Source organism: Cupressus sempervirens, chromosome 1 (assembly GCF_028749045.1).
Source record: "Cupressus sempervirens isolate cs-2001-9-10 chromosome 1, ASM2874904v1, whole genome shotgun sequence".
Taxonomy (NCBI): Eukaryota; Viridiplantae; Streptophyta; class Pinopsida; order Cupressales; family Cupressaceae; genus Cupressus; species Cupressus sempervirens.
The window spans coordinates 29,316,167-29,338,272 of record NC_143118.1 but is presented as its reverse complement, the minus strand read 5'-3'; positions in this window follow the sequence as shown (position 1 = coordinate 29,338,272).

The window sequence follows — 22,106 nt, the reverse complement described above, 5'->3', positions numbered from 1 at the left end:
TAAGATTCAATGAATCTACCTTTAATCTTGTTTCTTCCAGAAGCATCATGAAGAATCCACTTGTATTAGCCCAAAAGTGATTTACCTAAAATTATGTGCCACCAGCTCATCATCCTTATCCTCTATCTGGTTCACAAAATTCAAGGTAGGAAACTTGTCAGCTCTGATTTGGAAAATCTTTGACTTTTCAAATGATGCAACAACTTTACACTATTGAAATTCTGATGCTCGAAACATACTGTGTTACTCGACACCTACTATATTTTACTAATGCTCGACACCTACTGTAGATTCACTCAGCATCAACTAAGTTTTTATAGATGATCAACACCTATTACTTTCTTAGCACTTGAAGTTTTTTGGCTCCTTCTATTTCACTTGGAACACACTAGATTTTGCATTTTCTTTACACTTACTGATAATCTGCTCGACATGAACTAGCTTGCTCAGCACCCACTAATGAACTTAGTCAAGCTTTGCAAATAGCTTTGTTACAACTTATTCTTCTAGAGTTTCTAAGTGTAGCCAACATTTGTAACTTCAAGTGTATTATCAATATATCATTTTATGATTGTCTTAACTAATCCTTCTACTTCATTACAAAACCATAACTCAACCTTTCCCTTAGGTGCTTTTGTTACATCTTATTGATTAAATCCTCTTCATCAATCAACTAAGTGGTACTATTTGGATCTTATAAGCAATTGTCATTCTAGCAAATAGAAAGTTTGACATTAGTGATAAAATAATGATTGAAAACATTCTTTATCAATAATATCCCTCTTTGCAAACAATCTCTCTTCTTCAATCATGATCTTTTGAATCAGATCTCAACATGTTGTAATCAAATGTTAACCAAAGGTAGATCATCCTCTATTATATAACAAAATAAGTGGAAAATTTGAAACAATAAGAGGATGATAATATGATAGGAGCACTAAAGGTAAATCTCACACACAAAGAGGTATAAGATGACAACTAACTCCATCTCAAGTGGATTTCCCCAATACCATATGCTGAAATAAAATGAAAACTCCTATGTGTCTACATGACAACTAATATGGAAAAGCATTGTCTGAAATAAACTTTAAGTAAAGAGTAATTAGGAATATTTAATTATACCAACATGGAGGAACCCTATGAGTTGACACTTATAATATTTTCACCAAATCAGTGTTGAATTGCTTCAAGAAGTGATTTTCCTATGGTAACATCAATCCTTTATCTTTAGGTGAATGCATTTCTACAAGTAACTCTAAAGAAGTTGAGATTCAAATATTAGATTTGGTACTTGCATTGGCATGAGTTTATTGTTAGCCCCAATTGATAATGTTGTTATTGTATGTAAAAGATTCATATGAGTCGTTATGTTGTATTCATGTCAAGCCTCAGTGGTTAGACATTATGATAATTAAATAGAGTACCAGATCATTTGATTGATGAATAGTATTTGAAGAAAGTATGATGATGTTAGAGATGTTAAGTATGGTATTCAACGACTACTTGAACAAGTTGGACTATGACAATAAAATGTTGGTTTGATTATTTTAAAATAATGCAATATTGTGATTAAGTTCATAATTGGTTGATTGGTTAAAGAAGAGATATAATATTAACTGAGCTACCAAGTGATTACTGCTCGACTCAATTTTTAATTTTCACCAAGTGAAGAACAAAATAAAACTTTAATGTGAAGCTGACTTTTGATGAAAATAAGAATGCTTAAGAAGTTCATAGGATAAAGTCAAAGTTAGTTATGAGATCTATGGATAGAGAAATGTAATGAAGATCTGATGAAGGAGATTTAACATAATGGAGATAAGCACAAATTTCAAGGTGTAACTATTTTCAGAGTGACTAAATGCAATGATTCTAAGATCTACAATTGTGATAAAGTGGAAAAATCTGGAAGAATCTTGAAGGCAAAAGTTACCTATTTAAGGAGATGAATGAGACTATTTTTGATTGTAGGTTTTCAAATTACTATTGATGATTATGTGAAGTGAAGAAGGAAGAAGAAGATAGAAGGTGAACCAAGTGATCTGCATTGTGAAGATCAAGCAAGGGGAAGTGCTAAGTGATAGAATAAGTTTGTGAATCATCGAGACAAAGATCGAAATGAAGAAATTAAGTAAGGAAAATATGTAAAAAAGAAAGGTAGTGGTAAACCTAGTAGATCACTTGACTGTTACTTTCTTACAGTTGTAGCACATAAAATCTCTTAACCAAGTAGACCTAACCAATATATGAAATCCTATATGGTAGCATCAATAAGTGATGTTTTTAAGTCCTTTAGACTAGGCCACTATTTAGTAATGACAAGGAATGATAAGGTCTAGATGATCTTTGGTTAAAATCCTCTAACCAAGTCACACTAAAAATGTGCACATAACTTTTTACAAGGTTGGCTCCTAGCCAAGGATAACTTTAAGAAACCCCCTCCTCAAAAAAAATATAAATTTGTGGTGAATCCAACATTAGTTTCGAGGGGGCGGGAATTAATTTCTATTAGAATTTTATTTTTTGATGTCAAGAAAATTTTAATGTTAGATGTGATTTTTCTCTAACCATTACAAAATTTTATAAAATTGAGGTGATTTTGTCCCTTTTGACAAAAAAAAATGGTATATGATGATTTTTCCCATTTATTGGGAACATATATATTGCATTCGGAATTTTTTCCATTTATTGTACAAAATATATATTTGATTAGGAAAATTTTCCCATTTATTGGAATATATATATATACACGATTAGGTGATATTTCTCATCTATTAAAAAAATGTGTATAATGCATTGATGAATGTGCTAGAAAATGACATGATTACTCAATGAATCAATGCCTAAAATCAACCGTATGTTTTTCAAATCAGTTGTCAGATTATCAAAAGATTACACTCAATATTAAATCAAAGAGTGATAAGAAAGTGAGGTTTCTATATGATGACACATATGTGGAATCTAATATTGCATTTATGACAGAGTGGAATTTGGTTGAAAAAGCATTTTTTTAATTTTAGACATCCTCCTATATGGTTTTCATTATTAGAAACATAGTTGGTTTCCAAAAATGGGAGTAGTTGTGGAAGATGGATGGTCGAATGAAAATCCAAGCCCTGTTGTCAACCCAGATTTGATTATGGAGGAGGATGAGCAAAAAGTGATCTTACTATTGGGCTTATTGCAGCTTTGTAGGTTCTCTTTGCTAATCTTGGAGACACCATCAAAGAGCTCTAAAAGGAGTAGGAAAAGGAAGTCCTCTAAGAAATGTTCATTGAAATGGGTCTCGACCTTGCTTATTTTGAAGGAGAAATTGCAAATATGGTGGAACAAAAAAATTGGAACTTCAACACTTTTGGGATCACTACTACATTTGGGCCCAAATTGTGATGAACACCCATCGCCCAAGTGATAGTACTATGAATTGGATCCTATCATACTTTTGTTGTCAAAAATTGCAATGACAAGGGTGTCTATCACAATTGCAATAGATAAATCTGTCATAACTTGGAACAAGGCAAGGACAAGAGTTCATATTCACGCCATCCTAACTATGACAACTTAAGCTTTCAATCTAGCCATTAGAGCCTCCATTGCAAGTGCGACATGTATGCAATAGTAGTGTTGTGGGAGTGAGGACTATCTGTCGAAAAAAACCATCATAATTACAATAGGTATGTGACATCCATGTTGTGGGGGCGATGACTATCCATTAGAACAAGCCATCAAAATTGTGATGACTTGTTGATTTTTTTTTTAAAATGGTAGAAAATGTTGAATACGTTTTCCTAGATTCCCCATGAAGACATCAAAAAGAGGTTCAAAGTCAGTTATGATGCTCTAGGGAAGAAAGAGAAGGATATATTATTAGATGCAACATGTTTCTTCATTGGAGAAAGAAGAAGTAAGACCAATGCAGTATGGGCCACTAAGTTTTATGGAATGCTTGGTTGGGGAACTCTTTTCAATAAATGTCTTGTTAAGAAGGATGAAGATGGTCGAATAAGAATGCATGATCACTTGAGGAACATGGGAAGGGACATTGTAAATGGACAACCACCATATGTCCTTTTGTCTCCAAAGAGGGTTATCGAGGTTAAGTTGACACATCTTAAAAATGTCTGTAAATGATTGTTTGTAATTATTAGTCATACAAGTTCCAATTCATATCAGTGTATCCTTTATAGCTATGGCATATGTGTGGATGCACATTTTGTTGAGATAACGGGTGTTGCACACATTGCACAATATTGTTATATTATATTATTTTATTATGTAATGTTGCACCTAGATGAGCATGCAACATGTAAAGATTCTCATGGGATATACTTGATGAGTTGTATTTTAATATTGTGATAATATTTCATGTAATTATTTAATATTGAGAAAAAGAATTAAAATTTCCAATATAAAATATGGGGTCAATGGGTTAGGTAGCACATGGTTTATGTAGTACCATTTGGTGGTTTTGTGGGACTTGCTACTATATAAGCATCCACAAGGGTAGTTGTTGTGTGGAAAAGGGAGAAGAAGACAAAATGGGAAAGAGTCGAGTGAGACAAAGCTTGATAGGTTAGACAAGGGAGCATTTGTGAAGCTTGGAAGCATGGCATGGGATGTGTGAATTCATGCTTGTTCACATGGATTGCTTGGTTGTGGCTATGGATTTCAAGACTTCCATGGTTGTATTGCAATGGTATTTTTGCTAAATAATACATGGTTATGAATGTTTTTGGAGGCCGGATTTTTTCCTCAATGAGTGTTTTCCAAGGTATATCTTGTGTCACAATTTTGTGGGTATGTTGTCTATTCTCTTGCATGTGGATTATTAATTCCATGTTTATTTCAGATCTATTATGGGTTATTTCGAAATGGTTATATTCTTTTTTACAAGTTTCCTTAGACGTTTTTGTTATCAAATCAATCTATTTTGGTTACCATTCACATATAATTGTGTATAGGGTTATATTCTAAAAAAATTAAAGCTATTTGAATTACAATAGCATATTGAACTATGGCATCCTTTTGCATTTCCTAAAACCAATAGATTCACACAGTTAGTTGTCATGCAATCATAGTTTAATATTGAGCTTCACTTGGTTTTGAGAATAGTTTAAAATTCTCTGATTATTAGGGCCAACCACATCAAGGTGGAAGCTCATTTGCACCCCCCCAACATCTAAATTCCCCATTAACATCTAAAATATTTAAGAAAGGATCAATCTTTAAAGTACAAAAAGAGGTTCTAGACCTGAAAAAGTGACATCATTTCCTCATCTTCTAATGCATGTCATTTTTTTGTCACATCCAAAATAAGATTCTACCACTCTGAATAAAGAATGCACATGTATTTTCATTCTATGTACGCATGGACAATAGGTGGAGCTGAAAAAATAAACATGTATATATCTATTTAATAGGTCTATGCAAACCTCTAACAAAAATGCAAACGTGTTGGGTGTTTTTAGCTCCACCTGATGTTGTATGCATATGAATTGAGATTGCATATTGGTCTACAACATCCTTCTGCATTTCCTGAAACCAAGAGATTCACACAGTTAGTTATCATGCAATCATAGGTTAATGTTGAGCTTCACTTGGTTTCAAGAATAGTTTCATATTATCTACTAGTTAGGGCCAACCACGTAAAGGTGGAAGCTCATTTCCCCCCCTAACATCTAAATTCTCCATTAACATCTAAAATCTTTAAGAAAGGATCAATCTTTAAAGTACAAAAAAAGGTTCTAGACCTACAAACTAACATAATTTTCCCATCTTCTAATGCATGTCATTTTTCTATCACATCCAAAATAAGATTATGCCACTCTAAATTGAGAATGCACATGCAATTGCATTCTATATGTATGGACAATAGGCAGAGCTAAAAAAATGCAACATGATTACATTTATTTAATATGTTTATTAAGTTTTAAAAATTATAGACCATCATGAATAATGTTCGTGATGGTATATAACTTAAAATACCTAATTAAATACCTCTAACAAAAACACAAACTTATTGCACTTTTCAGCTTCACCTAATGTTGTATGCATATGAATTGAGATTGCATATTGAACTATGTCGTCCTTCTGCATTGCCTAAAACCAAGAGATTCACACAATTAGTTGTCATACAATCATAGGTTAATGTTGAGCTTCAATTAGTTTTTAGAATAGGTCAATATTCTCTACTAATTAGCGCCAACCATGTGAAGATGAAAACTCATTTGGCCCCACCCCCACTAACATTTAAATTCTCCGTTAACATCTAAAATCTTTAAGAAAGGATCAATCTTTAAAGTACCTGGAATATCCTCATTGCCTCCTACTACTCTAAGGGGGAATCCATCTTCATTGCATACAATAAATTCATTACATGAGTACATCTAGGAATGCACTCATCAAATCCTACATAAAATGTCTCCAATATTATAAAATGCCCCTTAAAAAATAATAGTTCAAGTAAAATAAACACATAAAAAATGAGAGAGAAAAAGAGGAATCTACTTACCAATAGGTGTTTCCATCTCATCTGTGACCATGCTACATGTTGAGCGAGTTTTATTGTTTTTCTGTTGTGCCAAGATCTCTCTGTTTAAATACATACATATATACATAAAAAAACACATATGTGTGTCTGTATGAATATAAACACACATATATACATATGCATATGTATATATATGTATACACATAAATGCATACTTATATAGAGATCACAAGGGCACAACAATGAGATGCAGAGATCACAAGAGAATGATAATGAAATGCAACAATCACAAGGGTACGAAAATGAAATTGTAGATCTTCACTTATGTATATATATGCATATACATACATACATATATAGAGATCACAAGGGCATGACAATGAGCGAGATGCAGAGATCACAAGGGCATGCCAATGAGAGAGATGCAAAGATCACAAGAGAATGACAACAAAATGCAATGATCATAAGAGCACGACAAAAAATTTGTAGATCTTCACAATCCACAAGATCTCTCCATATACATACATACATACATAGACAAACACACACATGTGTGTATGTATGTATATAGACACACACACACACACACACACACATATACATATAAATATGTATATATATGTATATACATACATACATATATACATACACACATATACATACATACATACATTTGCATATGCAATTTTATCACCTTGGAAAATTGTATTTGATCTTGCTAGTTGGGAATAGCTGATTGTTCTTGCTATGATATGTTTTTGAAAAATTTGTTGCAAACTCTGCCCATTTTTCCTAGTCTACATTATTTTTGTCTAGGATCATGAGGTAAGTCACTCAACATGGGTTGATTGAGTTTTATTGTTTTATCATTTGGATTTTGGAATCTATATGCAATTGGATCAATTTTTTTGTTGTACCAAGATCTCTCTATATAAATACATACATAGGCACACACATATGTGTGTATATGTACACACACACACACACACACACACACACACACACACACACACACACACACACACACACACACACACACACAATATATATATACATATGTGTATATGTACATACATGCATACATGCATACATACATACATACACATAAATTAATAACAACAATAGATACTTGGGAGAAAATTACTAGTAGACTCAGTACTTCATAACATTCTGGATCATATAGTGATGCCCAAATTAATAGCAGAAATAGATACTTGGGATCCTCACAGGGAGATTGTGCCAATACATGCATGTTTACATCATTGGAATCCATTGTTGGGCCAACATATGGAGCCTTTATATCCAACCATTTGTTATAAGTTGGGGGATGTGCTTCATGCCTACCATGCAAGTGATACATATGCATATGTAATTTTATGACCTTGCAAAACTATATTTGATCCTGCTAACTAGGAACAACTGATTGTTCATTTTATTGTACCTAATCTGATGACAATTCTACAAGAATTTGTAATCAACCTAGTTAATCAACAACTAGACCAATTTAACTAGGTTATAGCTTGTTTCTTTCTAAAATTATCTTCTATTATATGTTTTTGTAAAATTTCTTGCGAACTCTACCCATTTTTCCTAGTCTGAATTATTTTTGTGTAGGATCTTAAGCTAAGTCACTTAGTATAGGTTCAATGAGTTTTATTGTTTTATTATTTAGAATCTGGAATATGTATGCAGTTGGATCAATTTTGTTGTTGTGTTAATATGTAATAAGGACCTTAAAAATATCTCTCTCTATATATAAAGGCTACAAGTTGTGCAATTCATCATGTATTGCATTTGCATTTGCTTTTTCATTTCTTGTAAGAGTGTTTCAAGGTTGGGAACCACTTCAACATCCTTTGCATGGTTTACAGGTAATGTCATTGTGGTAGTGAGAATAATTTTAGCGAAGAGTTGAGTGTAAGGAGTTACTACCCTGAATCTATTCTACAAATTCCTGGGAGCCAAGGGACCCTAAACCTATGCTACATTTTCTAGAGAGATGGGAGAAGTTACTATCAGCTTCAATACTTCATAACATTTTGGATCATATATTAATGCCCAAATTAACTTCAATACATGCATGGTTACATGCTTGGCTTCCATTTTTGCACTAGCATATGGAGCCTTTATATCCAACCATTCATTATAAATTGAGGAATGTGCTTCATGCTTGGCATACAAGTGATGCATCTGCATAAACAATTTTATCACTTTGGAAAATTGTATTTGATTCTGCTAGCTAGGAACAATCGATTATTTATTTTATTGTACCTAATCTAATTATAGTTCTACAAGAATTTGTAATCAACCTAGCTAATAAATAAATAGACCAATTAGGTTATGGCTTGGGCATGTGCTATTCTCATTTATCATATGGTTGCAATGTTGGAGGCAACATTTTTTCCAAAGTGGCAGCAGGTTTTGTATCATCGGCTTTGTTCAAGTCTTGATTTTAATGAAGTAACAAAGTGGTTTTTAGGGTGGATAGGACTATTTTCCCCTAATCTTCTTGCTAATGAGAGGATAAGAGGTCAGCTAAATTTAGCCCTTGAAATAATAAATCAAGTTGTAGAGAGTATGACTATGGGACAACTTGGGGCTAGAGAGAATGTAAGCTATCTTAGGGTGACAAAGGAGCACCAATTTGAGGTACTTTAGTAGCAACAAGAAACAACAACATATGCTCAACAACAAGCCTCAACTTCCATGGGTAGTGGGATTCACTTGAATAATTCCATGGATGCACCTTAGTTGAGTTTGGAGGAAGTGATTGAAATATATACAAAAGAACATGACATCCAATTTTCCTTAAAGTGGTACACACACATGATAATCTTTAAGTTTATGGCTTTGGAACTCTCAATATCTATCTAGATTCTATAAAAGAAAAATTTCTTGCATAATGTGGAGATAGATGGGTGATTGCATCATTAGAGTAGCTAGTTGAGTTGCACTATAATCAAATTGGAAGAAATCATTGATAAACCAAACATATAATGAAGAGGAAACTTGAATGCTGAAGGCTGAAATGAAAGGTATCAAGGATCAAACACCTATGCTAGAGTTACAACACAATGTGGAGTTGATTTTAGATATAAACAAAAAAAAAAGAAAACATGACATAAATAATTCCCCATTTGTTTTGATTGTAGAGAGCTACATGCAAAAGAGGGTGGAGAGCTCTAAACAAGGGTGGAAAGCTCTGAGCTCTGAATGTTGGTGGAGATTTTATTGTCATTCCCCTATGATTGCTGCATTTCATTTCCGTGCCCTTATGATCTTTGCATTTCATTGTCATGCCCTTGGTGGAGATCAATGTAGATCTAATATTTTGTTTCCTTATCCTTGTGATTGCTGCATTTCATTGTCATGCCCTTGTGATCTCTGCATTTTTTTGTCATGCCCTTGTGATCTTCGTGCCCTTACACTATGATTTCTTCATGAAGAGAAGAGGTACCTATGTAAATGAACATGCATCTCTTTATATTCCCCCTAACAGGTGATTAGAGAAGCTTCTCATTATGTATATGTATGTGCATATATACATACATACACACAGATATGTGTGTGTTTGTGTATGTATGTATGTATATATAAAGATCTCTCTATTTATATACATACATACATACATAGAAAAATACATATGTTTGTTTATGTATGTATATATACACACATATATACATATGAATATATATATATATATATATATATATATATATATATATATATATATATATATATATATATATATATATATATATATATATATATATATATATATATATATATATATAGATCACAAGGGCATGACAATGAGATACAGAGATCACAAGAGCACAAAAATGAAACACAGAGTGTGAGGCCTCACCTCGACCTGTCATAACATGGATATTTTACTTACATTTTGATATTCGAGACCTTGATATTTTGATAGACTTAGATGGACAGTGGATTTGCCTTATCTATGGATTTTGATACTTTAGTAGTGTTTCACATTGTTATATGCACTAAGAAATTGTTATTTTGTAATAAATGTTCGAACATATATGGATGCAGCTTTATGACATGATATTATCAAATTTTGATGCAATGCAAATGTTAACTTGATCCTGATGTTTTCTAATTTATAGGTAAATGTTAAATTGATGTTTTATGACATGCAGATGAATAGTTAGGATATGCAGATAGATGTTAATTTGATAATGATGAATTATGGCATGAATATTTTGATATCTTAACATTTCAAATGGAATAATTGAAAGACTAGGAAAGGAAATCTAATTCGATTTATGTTGATATGGATATTATTATTATATGCACTTATGTTGTATATGTTTATTTGACTCCTTGGAGTACTGATGCTTGAGTTTGATGTGCAAGAAGAGGAACTATGGATATTTAATGGGAAAACAAGGTATAGACACATGTTAAGTGACTCTGCCAAGGTGAATCTTTGTAAGATTCGTAAACCTCATTGTGATGTGTTTTTTTGTTAATGTGTGATGTATGTGTATAGTATGCATTTCATGAGTGGGTTTTGAACGTGTCATGTGTGATGTACAGTGCATTGTGAGTGTGTGTCACTTGACACTTGTATTTGTTATGTGAAATAACATGTTCTTTGGTGATGGATCATGTGGCCACCTTATTCCGAGTAAAATGCCTTAATTGAGAAATTTGATTGTTGTCAAAATTAGTAATGAGAACAATTTTATCACCATGGGAAAAATTTGAAATTAAATTACCTAGCATTGGAGGGCCATAAAGTAACTCTAAGGTGAATTTGTGACAACAATAAACCCTACCCATGTTAGGACCTTAAGTTAGAGGGCCAATAATGACCTCTAAGGTGCCTAGTTGACTTAGGAGACCTCAAAAGAATTGCATTCTTTATTGAATCCGAAAATGAGAGGGATACATAGGGGTATGGATAAATTGAAAACTCACTTGGCCACTCTCTATCTTTAGAGACAACGAAGGTTTGGAGAAAAAGGGAGCTCTTCCACAACTATCCATTGCCATTTTCTTGGAGTGAGGTTGGTACCATTGATCCATAGTGTTCATCATATTGTATGTAGATTGATGTGGTGTTCTTCATTTAATGGTGAATTTTTGATGTATTGTAGTTGTGTTTGTGGAAAAATATCTTGTTGTAGTCTTGCATGTGAGAAGTTTTGTGGGAGTCCTTCCTTGAATCTTGCTTTTCTTCATGTTATGTGTTTTGTGTAATGGGAGTGAAGCATCACTCACCCTTGGGAGGGAAGAGATGCTTGGGTGAAGGGGTTAGTTGGGCTCACACATGTAGTTGAGGAACTCTCCCATGTGTCGAGATGATTGTATATGTTCAATGGAATGTGTTCATCTTGCATTTTGAGAGGTATAAGGAGGTGTGTGGTTGAAGGAATCTCCCATGTGTGGAGATGATTGTATATATTCAATGGAATGTGCTCATCTTGCTTATTTTCATTTTGGGAGGTATAAGGAGGTGTATGGAGGGGAAGATATTGTAAGCCACGAAAGGGCATGTTGATAATGAGAAGAGGTGTATATTGTATATCATAGCTTGGAAATCCACCTCATGGTGAGAGCCCACCTTCACCCTATGTTAGATTCATTTGTTGAATCTTTGTGCAAAGCCTTGGGATGGGATGTGTTGTATTTTGTATTGTGTTAAATCTTGTCATATTGATGTGAATATGCATGGCATGTGAATGTATAATATGCAATCCATTTATGCCTTGTTTCCCCAAGCTTGCTGGGTGGCCTCCTTGAGGCCTAGGTTGGGAGGTGAGCCTCCATGGTTCCTAAATTTCTTTTGTTTTCCTTCCTTTTGCAGGTTTTCATTGTTGAGCTTGGAGTCTTGAAGTTCACATAGTCTTTTCTTGCATAGGGGAAGAAGACTCTATATTATTATATTGGAAATGGAGTAATAAACCCCACTTGTTATGATAAGCAATTTGTAATGTAGGAGAGTTGTTAATGCTCTCATTCATATGTCCATAGAGAGTGAGGTTGCAAAATCTATGTATCAAATGATCCTTCCATTGTGTATAGCTCGATATGGTCATTCCACCACCCTATTGTTTGCTTGGTATTATGTTGAATGTAAAATTTGGAAGGCACTTGAGGGAGAGATTTCATTTTGTTGATGATACCCTTTCAAACATAATTGTAAAATGTGATGAAGAAAAGTGTTTGTATTATGTTTTACCTTAGAAGAATGAATAGAACATTAGTATCATTTGATAATCTTACCTCCTCAAAATTTCATAAGAATAATTTCATTGCACTGTTATTCAGTAATGGCTCTCATTTAGTTGTATAGTGGTAATCAATAGCTGAAAGATTTGTAGAAGGTTTAATTATGAAATCTGATACCAATAATGCACATGGAATATTGATGTTGTGATATTAGTTTCAAGAAATATGTTTAAGCTCATGCTGGTGTATCTTGCAATTAGCCTTGATAATAATATGATAATTGTTAGTTAATATTAGATTTGTTAAGCAAGATAATAATTGATGTATGATACAATGTTAACGGCCATCAAACTTAAATCTACACAGCTTTGGAGATCATATGAAAATAACTAAACAGTGAGTAAAACTCAACAAGACCTGTAGATGCACAATTCCATAATCTCCAAAATGTATGAGATTCAAAAAAAGGCTCATTCAATGATACAGACAATAAAATAACATTACTAGAATAAAATAATACATTTTCCTACCTATGACATATCAAAAGAAATCAAATTTATATCACATTTTTTTTTTGCTTTATGCAAGCTAGCCAACAACACCTAGCACCCTGATAGTCTACCCATAAACCTACCAATATCCCAACGCCCAAACCAATATAATTAAATATTAAAAAAAAATCATATCCAAGTTAGTGGGCGGCCATCACCATTAATGGGACAAGAATTATCAAGAAGCAACAAGTAAATCATCACAAGTCCAAAAGCATTAAATATTCTAACCGCCCTAAATAAGGAGACGATATCCCATTGCCACCCTTACCTCGTGACCCCCACCATTTTAGGCGTCATGCAATTTGGGAAGCTGATTTGTTAAAAAGGGATATTAAATGCAGGTTGACATGACCATTATGTCCCTAGGCGCCTAGCCTTGAGGAGAGTGAAACCAACATAAAACAAGCCATAATCAATCCATCACCTCCGGCTACGGTGCAACATATTTGCACCGAGCCGGGCAAGCTTCCCCGTCTGGTCTGCCCTGATTGTACAATACCGTCAGGCAGCTGTGTAAAACTGATGTCCGTCCTGCACTGCCCTCACTGTCATGTCTGTCATGTGGTGACGGTACAATCAGCGAATCATGGTTTCAGCACTTTACGATATGTTTTTTTCCACTCATACTTTGTTTTTTTAACTAGATCTTTTCAAAGTTCGAACTATAGATAATATTTTTAAATTTGTTTTTTCAACTAGATCTTTCAAAGTTCTAGTTTGATGTGTAAGAACTATAGATAATATTTTTAAATTTGTTTTTTTAACTAGATTTTTTCAAAGTTCTAATTTAATGTGTAAGAACTATAGATAATATTTTTAAATTTGAATATTTAGAATTACGTCTAATTTTTTAAAAAAAATTAGATAGTTTTAAAATTAAAAAATATTTAATTTTTTTTTAAATTATTTTTTTATAAATAATTAAATATTTTTTAAAATGATAATTATTTATAAGTATTATTTCATAATTATTTAGTTAATTAAAATAGGTAATGTAAAATTAGTATTTAAATGATGTATCATAATATCATGAATTAAATTACTATTGGATAAAAATTAAGCAAAATAATTATAAAATATTAAAAAATTAATTTTTTTTTAAGATTATGTTATACTAATATTTTTTATTATGATTTTTTTCATATAAAGTGCGCATCAAAATAAAAAGAACTAATTCTTGTAAGAATTTTTATAGAATTAAAAAAATTAAACCCTCTCTCTCTCTCTCTCTCCATCTCTCCATTGTTGGAGCATTCTTCATGTATCGTTTGCTTTAGGAAAAAAAATTTATTTAGTTTGATTTTTGTTTTATTTATAAAGTTCTAAAGATTTTTTTTTGGTCATTTCCATGTTTTAATTATTTTTAAGTTTAAATTTGATTTGATGTGCTTATTACATTTATTTTAATATATTATACATCTACACCAGCTACGGTGCAACATATTTGCACCAAGCCAGGCAAGCTGCCCTATCTACATGGCCTTCATTGATGGTATAGTCAGTCAATTCTTGTCGTGCACAAATGTTGTCAGTGAAATAACTCATGCCTAAATATTTTTCTCTTCAAGATAAATTTTCACTTGAATATTAGTTATTTACTTTGTCTTTTTCAAATCTTTTCTTATACTTTAAACATTAATGTGTAAAAATTATTATATTTTAAAAGCAAATAGATAATATATATTATCCCCTTAACATGAAAATGAGCAACTATTTTGTTATTAATAAATTATTTAAAACAAGAATCTTTATTATATATGGGAAACTTTAAAAAGAAAATTAAACTACAGTTTTAAAAAATATTATATAGTTTAATTGGATGCACACAATTGAATGGTAAGTTAATCTTATTATATTTTATTTTGAATATCTTAAGTATAGATAAATTTTTAAATTTAGAATTAAGGTAAAAATATATATTATTTAGTTTTAAATAATTTATTAATAATAAGTTCTTAGATCTTATTTAACTTTATTACTATATTATATTAAAATAATTAATATTTAAAATATTAATCAATTAGATATATTAAACATTACGTAATATAATTTTTCATAGTAGTCAAAATTATCAGAGGCAAAATTAATTAGTGGACTCTTTTGTGAACCATTCAACTTCAACACCAATAGACCAAGGGCCCATTGATATAACCTTGTATTTTGTTGGTGTGATCCTCTTTAATACCTGTTGAACTTGTTGTATCTGTGTTTAATAAGAATTAATAGAAAAAAAATTGTAATATCAATAATATACTTATTTCAATATATAAAAACTTGAACAAAATTTAAATCATTAAATGTAAGTATTAACATGGATTTTTTTTTTAAATCATAATTAAAACTAGTAGTTGCACCTTTAGTAAGGTGCATTAGGTAAACCCAAGAAATATTGAGGGAAATGGACTAGGTGTATTTTTTATACAAAATCTTAGTTCAAATTGTAAAGACAACCCTAACTCATTATCCTCATCCTAATCTTAGTCTTATTAAAAACCCTAACTTTAATCACAAAACTAACCATGCTTCTTAATGTAACCTCAATCCTTAACACTAACTCTAATCAAATTCGTAACCCTAATTATAATGCTAACTATGACTAACCCTTCAATTATAACTTTTAAACCTTAATCTAATTGTAATTCCAACTATAAAATAAATAAACAAACTAAATTAAAATATTATGTATAATATAAAAGATAAATGTATGAACACTAAGTTAAGTCTAATTATATATTGCAATTTAGAATCTTTTTTTGTATTTGTTATTATAACATGTTATCCTTAACTTAACACTCAATTGAATTGAATCAAAATTATAACCCTAATTATAATTAACCCTTTAATTGCAACTCTTGACCTTAATGTAATCGTAATTGTAACCATAAAGAAAAAAATATTTAAAATATTATATATATATATACATACATACATACATACATACATACATACATACATACATACATACATACATACATACATACATACATACATACATACATACATACATACATACATACATACATACATACATACATACATACATACATACATATATATATATATATATATATATATTACACTTTAGAATAAAAACAAGACTTAAATATGAAAGTAAAATTTAAATATTTTTTTTATCTTTATTATTATAACATTTTGTAAAATGGTTGACAAATCAAATCAAATTAAATTAAAACTTAAAAATAATTAAAACATGGAAATGAACAAAAAAATAATCTTTAGAAGTTTATAAATAAAATAAAAATCAAACTAAATTAAAAAAAAATTCTAAAGAAAGTGATACATGAATGCTGAGAGAGAGAGAGAGAGAGAGAGAGAGATTAATTTTTTTAATTCTATGACCATACTATTGCCATGTCTGAAAGCACAATGCACAAATAAATCATGCTTTCACCACTTTACTTTGTTTTCTTAACTAGATCCTTTCATGTCTAAAAATTATAGATAATATTTTTAAATTTGAATATTTAGAATCACGTCTAATTTTTTTAAAAAAATTTAGATAGTTTTAAAATAAAAAATATTAAAAGAATTAAAAATAATAATTATTCTTTTTAAAATAATTAAATTTTTTTTTAATGATAATTATTTATAAGTATTATTTCATAATTATTTAGTTAACTGAAATAGGTAATGTAAAATTAGTATTTAAATGATGTATTATAATATTGTGAATTAAATTACTATTGGATAAAAATTAAACAAAATAATTATAAAATATTAAAAATTTAATTTTGTTTTAAGATTTTGCAAAAAGAGGGGTAAAAATTTATTAAGACAAAAAGGAATACAATAAGGAGAGCTCAACAAAGAGCTCGATCCTGAGCAACAAAATCATCAAATTCTTGCACCATCTCAAAGGACAATTGCCTCCTATCCCTAATATTCCAACCCAGATCATGACTAGATGCCCATTTGGCTAAACAATCAGCAGTTCTATTCCATTCACAAGGAATATACGTGAACCTAATGAACTGAAAAGAGGAAGAGAAGAAAAGAATCTGCTTAACAACAGTGGCCAGCTGCCAACTAACATCCTCAAGCTCTTGCGAAGAAAGCATGTTCACCACCACCTGGGAATCAGACTCACAGATAATATTACTCCATCCCTGCAAGCAACACTGTTCCACAGCATATAAAATAGCCTGAGCTTCCATGAGATTGTTAGTATAATCACCCTTATGAACTGAGAAGAAAAATTTAACATCCCCAGAACTACAACGAGCCACTCCGCCAATACCAGCCGGACCAGGATTCCCACGGGAAGAACCATCAGTGTTCATTTTCAGAACTCCACAAGGAGGAGTCCAGTGCCCATCCCGGTTAACCCGACCCTTCCTCTGATGGTGAAGCTGCCTGGACATAGAAGGAAACCTATGAGCTGCAGCCCCATCCTGCAGATGAAAATTGAGGCGATTACAGATAGCAAGATCAACCGGATCCATACCCCCATCAAGCTCACACTTCACAAGAATAGTTTCCTAAAGAGAATGTGATATTTTTCACCAAAGATGCAAAACACCAAGCCGAACATCTTGGAATATGCGACGATTCCTCTCCAACCAGATATGTCAAAGCATAAAAGATGGGCCAGCAATCTAAGCAGCATGGAGAAAAGAAGACTTGGAGGGAGTAGTACCCAAGTGGTCCCAAAACTCAGGCAAAGAGGAAGCATGCCGACAAGAGCAACCCCAAGCGCTCCACCAAAGGTGTCATATCTGAGTAGAATAGGAGCAATGGAAGAACAGATGGGAGACAGACTCCTCTCCATTACCACACAAAACACAATAAGAGGGGCCCTGAAATCCACGTTTACAAAGATTATCCCAGGTAAGACAACGGTTGTGAGCCACTAGCCACATGAAAAAATTGCACTTGGACCAAGAAGCTTTATTCCAAACTTGCTTCCACCAAGGGACCTCAGCATCCCCAAATAATTGTCTAGTTATCTCTTGATACCCAGTAGAGACATGATATTTACCAGACAAGGTACCGCCCCAAGCCAAAACATCCAGACCAAGCAAAGAAGAACACTCTCTAGAGGCCAAAATTTGAGAAAGCTCCTGACGATCCATGTCTGTACCTCTAGGAGGCCAATCAGAAGAATGCTTCCATTTGTAAACAACAACATGTCCCAATTGATAAGGAGTCTTGTAATGAGCCACTTTATCCCATCCAGCGGTAAGAAAAGAGTCACAAAGAGGCTGAAGATGAGGGTATATGGATAAAATGGAAGGGAATCCATCCCAAGCATTAGACCAAAACAAAGCCTGAGAACCTCCTTTACATATCCAAAACAGACCCCTCTTTACCAACATCGCACCTGTCTTCAAAGTATGCCAAACCATTGAGCCACAACCCTCAAGAGGAAGTGCAGAAACAGAGCAAGGATCAGCACCAAAAAAATATTTATGAGTGATAATACGAGCCCAAAGTTGATTTTGTCCAGAGCACCATCGCTAATAAAGTTTAGCAGCCAAAGCTTGACTACTCAATAGAGCAGATCGAAGACCAAGACCACCCTCCTTTTTAGGCCTACAAACAATTGCCCAATTAACCAAGCTCCATTTAGTACTACGCAAATTACCACTCCAAAGGAATTGCCGAGAAAGAGCATCAAACTCCTTGAGAAAGTAAATAGGTGTAGCGTGAACCATGCTTTGATAAGTAGGAAGAGCTTGGATAACAGCTTGAAGAAGAGTAACCTGGGCAGCAGTAGAAAGCCATCTATGAGTCCAATGATTTACCTTATCCTGAAGCTTGGTAATCAAATTTTTCCAGAAGAGACATGGCTGCCTGGAAACAACAATAGGGATGCCAAGATAAGTCAAAGGAAGTGATCCTATCTGAAACCGTAGGATACAAACAATCCTGTGCTGAATAAAATCAGGAGTGTTAAAAAAGTAAATGGAAGATTTGTGCTCATTAACTTTTTGGCCTGAAGCTGCCAAATAAACATCCAAAGCATGTCGAAAGGCTTCAGCTTCCTTGATCCTAGCAAGACCAACAAGAGTAGAATCATCAACAAATTGAATATGGGAAAGAGAAGGTAAGCCAATACCCCACTGCCAGCCTTGAATAGAATTCTGGGACACCTGATGCTTAATGAATCTGCCCAAGCCTTCAGCCATGATGATGAATAGATATGGGGAGAGAGGGTCACCCTGGCGGAGGCCTCTAGAAGCACCAAATAGTTGAGAAGGTTTACCATTAATAAGAACAGAAAAAGAGGCAGAAGTAACACAACTCATAATCCAACTCACCCAGTTAGAGCTGAATCCAAAAGAAAGAAGAATACTCCTTAGGAAGCTCCATTTAACTCTATTGTAAGCCTTAGCCATATCTAGCTTAACAAACATGGCTCTCTCCCTTGAAGTAGCCATAGAGTGAATAGCCTCAGTAGCAATAACCACCCCATTCAAAATTTGTCTGCCAGCAAAAAAACCACCTTGTTCTTCTGAAATAATAATGGGAAGCCACCTTTTCAATCTCTCAGCAATCAACTTAGTAATAACTTTGTAAACCACATTACATAAGGCAATTGGTCTAAAAAACTTCAATTGATTAGCACCCTCTCTCTTAGGAATAAGAGTCAAGAATGTAGAGTTCAAAGCTCGAAGCATCTGCTTGCTAGCATAGGATTCTTTAACCACCTCTAACAAATCATGATTAATGATGTCCCAAAATTTCAAAAAGAATTCAACTGGAAAGCCATCAGGACCAGGAGCCTTCCCCTTAGGCATGCCAAAGACCACCTCCTCCAGCTCTTCCAAAGAAATAGGACGCATGAGATAATCATTCATTTCTTGAGTGATAAGGGAAAGAATAGAGGACAAAATAAGATTTTCTTCATTATCAGCAGGAGGAGAGTCCTCAAAGAAGAGGGTAGAGAAGTACCAAATAGCCTCCTGGAACAAAGCTGGCAAGGAATTCAGTTGGATACCTTGAGAATTAACCAAAGAAGAGATAGTGCTCTGATTTCAGTGAGATTGCACTGTTTTATGGAAAAAGGCAGTGTTACGATCACCTTCCTGGAGCCAATAAACTCTAGCCTTTTGCTTCCAAAAAATTTCCTCTCGAAGTTCCCATTCTAAAATATAAATTCACACAAAAATATAAATTCACACAAAAAATGGATTTTTTGACTTCAAACATAAGCTTGCATATTCATGCAAAAATTGGTTTTGATTGTGAATTCAATAAAAATTCTTACAAGAATTAGTTCTTTTTATTTTGATGCGCACTTTATATGAAAAAAATCATAATAAAAAATATTAGTATAACATAATCTTAAAACAAAATTAATTTTTTAATATTTTATAATTATTTTGCTTAATTTTTATCCAATAGTAATTTAATTCATGATATTATGATACATCATTTAACTACTAATTTTACATTACCTATTTTAATTAACTAAATAATTATGAAATAATACTTATAAATAATTATCATTTTTAAAAATATTTAATTATTTATAAAAGAATAATTTTTAAAAAAAATAAATAATTTTTAATTTTAAAACTATCTAATTTTTTTTTAAAAATTAGACATAATTCTAAATATTCAAATTTAAAAATATTATCTATAGTTCTTACACATTAAATTAGAACTTTGACAAAATCTAGTTAAAAAAACAAATTTAAAAATATTATCTATAGTTCTTACACATCAAACTAGAACTTTGAAAGATCTAGTTGAAAAAACAAATTTAAAAATATTATCTATAGTTCGAACTTTGAAAAGATCTAGTTAAAAAAGCAAAGTATGAGTGGAAAAAAACATATCGTAAAGTGAAACCATGATTTATTCGCTGATTGTACCGTCAGCACATGACAGGACATGACAGTGAGGGCAGCGCAGGACGGACATCAGTTTTGCACAGCTGCCTGACGGTACTGTACAATCAGGGCAGACCAGACGGGGAAGCTTGCCCGGCTCGGTGCAAATATGTTGCACCGTAGCCGGTGCCGAAAGATTGGAGGAAGCTTGGGTAACGTGGCAAGCAAGTTGAAGAATTATTTTGTAATGCTGCAGTTTGTACCCACGATGGGACTGATGTTAGTACACATAAATGTGGTTGGTGGCAAGGAAAAACATAAGAAATTCGCGTGGTAGAGCTTGGTGACCTTTTTGGAAATAAGGGTAGACTAGGAATATGTTGTTGTAATGTTTTGAGAATGTCAAGTGCACGTGGACTTAAGCTATCTGAGATTTTAGGAGAGTAGGATAGCATGGTTAGGGAAGTGTGTAGATGTTATAGTTTTGACAGATTGATCATGGGTAGTGAATGCATATAATAAATTTAGTTATGTTGAGTATAATTGTCTTTAATTTATTAATAATATTGTGGGTAATAGATACTTGGTATTATTATTATGATTGTGGTAAATTGAATAAATTGTAAATATTGTTATAGAATAATTGTTAAGGGTTGCTTAGGGAGATGGGTTATTATGATTGTGGTAAATTGAATAAATTGTAAATATTGTTATAGAATAATTGTTAAGGGTTGCTTAGGGAGATGGGTATTTAGGATAGACTAGTTTGGAAATTAATTGAGCACTATTGTACTATAGTAGTCTTAACATAATAATAATAATAATAATGGTGTAGCAATCAAGTTAAAAGTTATATATTAGGTATGGAAGTTGAGGTATTTTAGAAAGGATATATATAATTATAATTATAATAAAATAATCATGGCAAAAATAATAATATTAATATGAATAAAATCTAAGGAAATAAATAATAGTAATAAAGATATAGATATGAAAATCATACTAATATTGATGTAATGATAAATCAATATTAATGGAAATAAATGATTAATTTATTAACCA